Source organism: Chrysoperla carnea, chromosome 4, assembly GCF_905475395.1.
Source record: "Chrysoperla carnea chromosome 4, inChrCarn1.1, whole genome shotgun sequence".
Taxonomy (NCBI): Eukaryota; Metazoa; Arthropoda; class Insecta; order Neuroptera; family Chrysopidae; genus Chrysoperla; species Chrysoperla carnea.
In genome coordinates, this window is record NC_058340.1 from 45309910 (window position 1) to 45318684 (window position 8775).

Here is an 8775-nt window from a genome sequence, read left to right on the forward strand (position 1 = left end):
CGTAGGTATGTCGTAGAAATATCGGGTTGAAGTTCCTTTTATTACAAAACACATTGTAATTTATATCATTAGTTTAACTCTTCGTAAAGGGAGAATTTTTTATGGTAGTAAATGCCTTGTCGTTATACGTATTCGTTGTTTGCGTAGTCATGGTAGGGACAATAAAATCGATGCCAGCGCTTCCAGTGAAAAATTTTGGCGATAAAGGGGGCTGTTATGACTTATTTGCCGTTCTTTACATGTTAATCTTATTGAAAATGTCAAATTAAAATTATTGAAAAACACTAATTAATTAAACTTAATTCATTAAAAATTGTGAAAATAAGAAATCAAATTGCACAAATATTATTTTTCAAATGTAAATTATCATAATTATTTATTTAAATTTGTGAGACAATAATATTAAATGTTCAATATAAGTCATAAATGTAGTCCATACAATTATATATGAATCCATACAATTCTATAATTAAAGTAGTATATCGTTGCCATGGAAACGCCTCCTATAAAACTCACGCACGGTGCGAATAATTAAATGTATAAACATACTGAGACTGAGAGTAGGAGAAATAATAATAGTAGCTATAATTAAAATTTGCAATTATTGTACCACGGTTAAAAAATTAATGACCCCTAACTTTCTGCCGCGTGGTAAATAAGTTCCTGACTCGATGTGGAGCTGACTCGATGTGGACGAAGTAAAAATTGAGAGAAATTACTGCCCCCAACCAAGTTTCCTAATTCCAAGCGCACAAATGTTACATACTGCAGGTAGATATTTTCAATAATTTTAATTTGACATTTTCTATACCATTAACATGTAAACAGTTGAAAATAAGTCATAAACAACATTCTTTAAAGCCAAAATTATCCACTGGATGCGCGGCGTTGATCTCACTACCATGACTACGATCGAATCAATGCTATTGGCATAGCTATGCTATTGCCAAGTTATGCACTACTATAAAATTTTTAATGTAAAAATATTTTATTATTCCATGTATATGAAATATATCAACATATTATCCCGAGTTTAGTCCCAAGTTTGCTACGCTCGAAAATATTGATGCTACCAACAAAATTTTTATAGTGGTATTCATAAAATCACCTGATTAATCCGTTTTTGGTTGTTTACCCGTCTGTATGCCTGTTTGTCCGTCTGTCCGTCTGTCCATCTGTCTGTCAACACGATAACTCAAAAACAAAAAGAGATATCAAGTTCAGATTTTTATAGCGTGCATAGGGCGTAAAAAGTAAGGTTGAGTTCGTAAATGAGCAACATAGGTAAACTTGGTCTTGGGTTCGTAGGACCCATCTTGTAAGCCGTTAGAGATAGAACAAAAGTTTAAATGTAAAAAATGTTCCTTATAAAAAAATAAACAAATTTTGATTGAAACTTCTTGGTAAACATCACTGTTTACCCCGGAAGGCGAAAATTAGGTGAACATTTTTTAGTATGTATTAAATGGGAGTATCTGTTACATGTGTGTGGCTATCTAAGAGTGGGTATCTTTCTTTACTTACATGACGTAAAAAAAGAATCGATTGGGTCGTCACCACTGTCTATACATGGTATTTCAACAATTAATTAGGTCAATTGTTTGTTTTCTCTTGTTAACCTTCATTTATACAATAATACATGGATTTCTCCTCTTTACACCAAATTCTTATTATGCACAGTATTAATAGTTTTTTCAAAGATGCGGCGTTTTGTGATTTTGTAGCTTCTGATTCAGCTCTAATTCATACAATGTTTGTTTTGTCGAGAGAATGTGAATTTTTTCTCCGAGAGAATGTGAATGAGTTGAAATGTATTTTTTTTGTGGATATTAAACACATAGTATGAAAAATGAAAGTATTAAAAAAATTATCAATTCCAGTTCCATCAAGATCTTAAGTTTTTTGGGGGTTTTTAAGGATTATTACTAATATATATTATATAAGAAAGCTTTTGAACTACATTTCCCAGTTCTAAGCTCTTGAGCATAGTACCGCGGTTTTAAGATTCAAATTTAATATTCACATTGACCGATATTGTCTCATTTGATGCAAAAATTTTCTCCGTGTATTGCTATATAAACATACATTATACACACTTAAAATGAACTAACAAAACCAGAGAGAGTATTATAATAGAAGCAAGCAGATGAGGTTTTTAATAAATAATTCAAACAGTTTTTGAAAGCCGTATGAAAGTATTTCCTTTCCATTTTATTGTTAACCGTAATTATAAATCATGCATGCACTTTCTGAAAAAAAATAAAACATTGGTTTAAAATTTAATTAAAATATTGTTTTAAATATAATAAATCACAGCTCCTATTTTTTATAAAAAAAACTTTATCAACTCTCTTTTTTTTAATAACTAAAAAATTAATTAAATAAATTATAAATTCATTTGAAGCAGCCTACATTTTATATTTTTGACAAACACTCCGGTACGTGATGCCTGTAGAGTTCGATTTCGAGTTGAAAACTTTGGAAAACCTTACGTTTTTTGGGTTACTGAATAGCAATTTTAAGGTTATTTAGAGTAATTTCGATCAAATTATTTTAAACCCCCGAACCAAAAAAAGACGTTATACGTTTGGCTGCTATGTGTTTGTGCCTTCTTGTCGTCTGTAGCATCTTAGTGCCTAAACGGATGAATCAATTTCGATTTTTGTTTTTGTTTCGTTTGAAAGGTAATTTAATGTAGAGTGTTGTATCAAGTGCGAGTTTAGGGTTCCGTACTCGAAAAATTTGTCGGAGGTGTCTTAAATTTTGTAAATTTCACTTGTTTAAATTGGATTTTAAGCTTAGATTTCGCAAAAATTGTTATTTTTTCAGTGAAAACTTACTTGCAATTGTTTATTACATTTTTAATCGCCTCTCCAGCGATACCAGACATAATGATGTGCTTGTGATTTTTCCCGTGTAATTAAATTATTTAACCAAATTTCCAAAAAAATTGCGTATTCGTCGGTGAAAATTATAAAATACTAGGCTCTGTAATTATGCCTTTTGGTACTTTTTTTGAGGACGTATACCAGTCTGTATGGTGTTGTTGAAAACTATGGCGAAAAATTAGGCACATCTGCATTTCGAAAAATAAATCACTGAACTGAAATGACACAAAAGGGTATCCGAAGATCTTGTTTAACTCAAACTGTACAGGTTACCAGATCCCGGAGTATTTTGTTTGTATAATTGCAGTATACATACCATCTCGTTCTTTGAAAGATAAATGTGAATATGCTTTTGTTTAAAGCCTTAATTAACTCGAAAAATTGAAAAGAGAATTTAAGTTATATTATCCAATTGGATTTAGATTATTATGTTCGTAGGCAAAAGTTTTAATTTCATTTAATTGAAATATAATTTATTTTAATAATGTTTATCATTATTTGAATTATTATTTATTTTCGAAGATATAAATGTGTATAAAGACTACTACTTTATAGCTTTCACGGCATTTGCTCTCAGTTCTCCCCTTTTCAAAACAGTCGAAATAGGAGTAGATATTGTTTTACAAAGTTAAAATATATGTATTTGAGTTTATCAGAAAAGGTGGCTATGAATTTTATTTCGTTAACAATTTTGCAGAAATCTTTAATTTATGTTTCAAAATGATGCTCAAAGGTGAAGCAGGAATATTTCAGATTAAATTTAATTTGTTTTTTAAATATATTTTTATATATTATAGCTCACGTGTTATTCGGATGTGTGAGCTATATAACTGCACAGCTATATTTTTTGGTGAAAGTGTAACAAACACATAAACAAACAAACAAACAAACAAACATCCTTACTTTCACATTTATAATATACAGGAGTATCAGATTTCCTTTGAACGAGCAAAAACATCGTCATAATTTTAGTGCATATAAATCTACATTTTAGAACAAATAATTGCATTGTATATAAAATGTATATGAGAGTGTCTCACGTTTTCAACAATATCTAATCTTGTTTGGTATGTTTTACGATCTAGTTTAGAACCCTTTTGAACTATGAAACACTTTATCACCTATTAAAATTAGTTCAACTTGAAATGATTCTAACCAGTCAAGTAAAAATCTTTATTGTTATTAGATATCATGATAATAACCCTCGGCATCTTTAATAGGTTTGTGATGCTCAGCAATCGAAAAACTAATCGATATTAGATATTAAACACTGTGCGTTCTGGTTTATTAAAATATGCTATAGGATATCTATTTCTTGATATCTATTTCCAAATGTAATTTTGATTCTATAGAAATAATTGATAAGTATTTTACGATGAATGAATAATTTCATTATATTAATTACGACTTGTTATTTATAAAATGAAAATAAATAGGTTAAAATGAGTAAGTTACAATTATTATTTATAACATAATCATTAATAAATGTACGACCCTCTTCGTAACATATAAGAAAAATATAAATACTACTATAAATAGACCACAGCTCGTATGTATAACGCATAATGGGTAGGTTACATGCACAAACATGATTCAATTATATGCACTATTTAATCATACCGTTTAAAAAAGTTGTCTTGTCGTAGCTTTGAAAATAAAAGCATTATCAGATTGGCGCACAAATAGAAAAGGATGTCACTTCCCGTTGTGATTTTTTATATTTTCATCATTTATGTATTTTAACCGACTTCAAGAAAAAAAAAAGGTTCTCAATTCGGCTGTTTTTTTTTTTATGTTTGTTACTGCAGAACTTTCGACTGGGTGAACCGATTTTGAGCATTCTTTTTATATTTCAAATATGGTGCTTCTCGGGTGGTCTCATTTCAATTTGGTTCAGTTCTGACAATAGCATCCATAAGAAAACCATATCAGTCTTAAATTTACATTAAGTATGTGCGCGACATATGGACGAATAAATCAATATCACGCCAACCGATTTCGATGATTCTTTTTTACTGCCAAATGAGTTAGTGTACTTTCAGTTTAATTAAAGAACTTTTCACAAAAAAAAACCAACTTAAAACAAATTAACATACACTAAAAAGTAAAAAATAACGATAATATATTATAGTCACAATTATTGTTATTTTTGGAGAGGTAAGATTTAATAGATTCATTGACTAGCCCTGGATTCCAAAATTTTAACATATTAATACCATGAAGCTCTCAGTTATTATTGTATAACTAAATTTTCATATTCTTCACGAACTTTTTGAGCCCATAGTTATTATTTAACTCTATTGTCTGTACTTTAAAAACTAAGGACAATTGATGTTACCCAAAAAGTACTTCCAACATTATAAAGTGTAAGTACCTAAAGTTTAAGGTAATAAGTTATAACAATGATAAATACGGCGTGGCAGTGGTATCATAAAACATTGCGTGGTAGTGGTATGACGCCAGTTAAAAAGTACAATATAAGTAAATGTATAATAAATTTTAATTGTGCTGTATTATGTAAATGAATACACCAGTTTTCGTAAAATCTCACATAAGGTCGTTGTTTTGTTTTCACTGAAAGAATGAAAATAAATCTATGGTGAAATCAAGGATGTTTTTAATAAAAAAATGATCGCTGACTTGAATGAAAATGTGAGACAAGACTCCACGATTTATTTATGATTCAATTTGACATCAATATTGGACTATTTTTGTTGCTGTTTCTTTTTTAAACCAAGCGTTTAATAATATATTCAACATCAAAATGGGTGCAATAAAAAAAATTTTCTTAATTGAAGAAACTTATAACGTAAAATTACAAATTCGATTGGAATCTAACCTCGGGCGTCTAGTTTCCAAAATGAGCGGCTTAATCAACAAAAAATTTGTCTCATTCATATTTTAAAGAAAAATAATCTATAATCCTATATTTGGGTGTAATCTATTAACTTATTTACAAGCAAACAATTATATTCTAACGTCAAAATTCAATATACCAGGTTTCAGATGCTTGTCGCGTGAAAACTATAGGCTTGAATTTATTATTTTCTTTCTTCATTGCAATTTATTGAAAAATAAATGAAACTTTACTGCCTTTGAATATAAACGTTTCGTGCCTTGAGATCTGCTACCATATAACCAAAACAAAATAGAAATTTTGTACCATTTATTCTACATTAAAAAACAAATCATTCTTTTTCTTTATTCGTCTTAATACGACCAATAGAACCGGAGATATGGTTAAAATTGAAAACAAAAAAGATATTGGGTCGATGCGCAGCGCTTGTTTGAAACATCCGTAGATTGGCCAATAAATAATATTTTTGTGCTTTAAGGTACTCATGTTAAAGGCATGAGTTTATATTTTAATTTTAAACACATAAAAATACGTTTTATGCGATAGCAACAAAGCTTAAACGATTGTAAGTATTAAGTTTTATTATTTTTCCGGGCCACTATTAGTTTATGCCGCGGATATTTTATTGAAACTTTGCTTGTTTTTGGATTTCAAATCACAGAAACTATGCAAACCTCCATAACTAGAGCGATCGAGGTTAAGAATACAATTCAGTGTGTACGTATTTTATATAATAAAATAAAGCAAGTGATGTCGATGTATAATTTTTTTTATAAGTGTAATAAATAAATTAAAATTATTTAAATGAGCTTACTTAAAGTTAAAAGATTAAAATATTTTGTTAGATAAAAACATTCAGAAGGTTTTATATAGGTTAATACTTTGAAAAGTTTTTACCCAGTGAATAGTAGTAAACTATAAGTTATATATTTTATACTGAGGTTTTTATGTATGTCTCTAAAATAAGTACGTAAGAATTCATGCATGTGATAGTAGGTTAGTAAAAACGATATTCTAACTAAAATTTATATTCAACTGTTGGAGAGATGATAAGAAATTTAGTAACAAGTAGACGTTCTACATTTACTTATACATGTGCAATATACTAAGTGCAGTTTTCTTGCCATAGTCATTTAATTTCTTATAAAATAAATCTATAATAATTAAGGAGGGCCAGAAACTCAATTGCTTTAAGTCCGTAAACCCACGCCAAAACGCCTTTCTGAGAGTCGATTAACAAATGCCCTGTTATATTGAAGGTCGGATAAAATGATTTTTCATTTGTTATTTGTTCATTGAAAGTTTGGGCACAATCAAAAATTCTCTGCCTTTACGTATATTGAATTTTCCTTTAATTTAGCCTAACACAGTGCTCGCATTAAACTAAGAATTTAATATCACAAATAGAAAATTTCAATTAAAAAAACTCCAATGAAAGAAATTTACAAAGCCCCCGTCAAATTTTTCGGGTACAGAATCCTAAACTCGCCCTATAAACATACCTAAGAAAACTGTCCATTAAATTATCTTTTTCCTTAGAGCCTGCTCTAAACTGAACCGATTTTGAAGAACATGGCCTAATTTTTAGTTGTTCCGGATACGAAACCCTTAAATCGCATTTGAAGCATAGCTAACAACACTCTGCATTAAATTACAGTTCAAACGAAACAAAAAATCTAAATCACTTCATGCTTTTAGGCGCTATGGCACAGACTGACAGACAGACGCAAACACACACACATAGCGGTCAAACTTATAATACCTCTTTTTTGGTTTGGACGTTAAAAATAGGTTCCTTTGGAGCTATAAGAGTCAAAAACTTCGCACCGTTTTGAATTTGTGACAAATCCATTAGGTTTTACGAAATATTACAGATACAGCAAACCAATCGCACACTATAAGAGCGAAGACAGTGTATCTACTTGGGGGTAAACTGGATGCGAAATTGGTGTTCTCGTGTGGGGCAGAACTAAGTCGCTACTTAAGTACAAAATATAAAAAAATTTTTGAATAAAAATCGCCGTTAACTCGTTTGTAGTTTTTGGAAAGCTAAATGTATTAATTTCATTTCTTTTTTTTTTTTTTAATTTCAAACTCATTTTACAGCGAATCTGTTGTTTCAAATCAAGATTATGTTTATTTTTGTCAACCAAAATCCATACCTTAATGCAAGTATTTGATTAAAATTTCATTTAATGCTTTTTTTAGCTTATTGTTCATTATTGTTGATAATATATCAATTGAAAATTAATCATATTTACTCAGTCAATATTGTGTTTATAATATGATTGAATATTCGTTCCATTCATAACCTTTCAAAATTAAATCATATCCACCAGAAATACGAAATTTTCATATCGTGTGGTATAGAATACATCAGTTTTGTGATGGTGATTTGAATAGGCTATATACAAGGGAGGTTAGTGACAGAAAACCTGAGGGTCTTTAACCGGGACTGTGCTGTTGTACACTCAAAGTAAATGTTTAAAGGTCTTGCAGTGGGAGGAGGACTATGATTTTCTACTCCAAAAACATTTTTTTTTTTTGACAAATATTTCCGAAAAATTTGAAAAAGAGAAGACATTCAATTCAAAAAGCAATAAATTTAATTTTTTTTCCAAAAGAATGGAATAAAACTATTTTTATCTATTTTAACTCATTTACATTTCAAATCATAGAAGTCAAATTTAACCTAGTTCCAATTGTCTGATTAATTTGAAAATTGTACAATTATCCAGATCCGAATACAATATTGGCTTTCACATTCGGTTCAAAAAACACCTTGGACAAAACTTTTGGCCTTGCCCCAAAATCCGGTTTCGCTGGAAGTGTTTTTTTTTTTTTTTTTTTTTTTTTTATAAATTGCAAGGTAGTTTTTTAAATCAACTTAATATGAATATTTAATTCAATTACTTTTCTATATTTAACGATCAATATTCAATTTAAAATTTTTTAAATCATTTATATTATTAATTGTTGCTTGTAGCCAAACTTGAAAAAATTTCTTAGAACTTTTAAGCCTTCGACTTT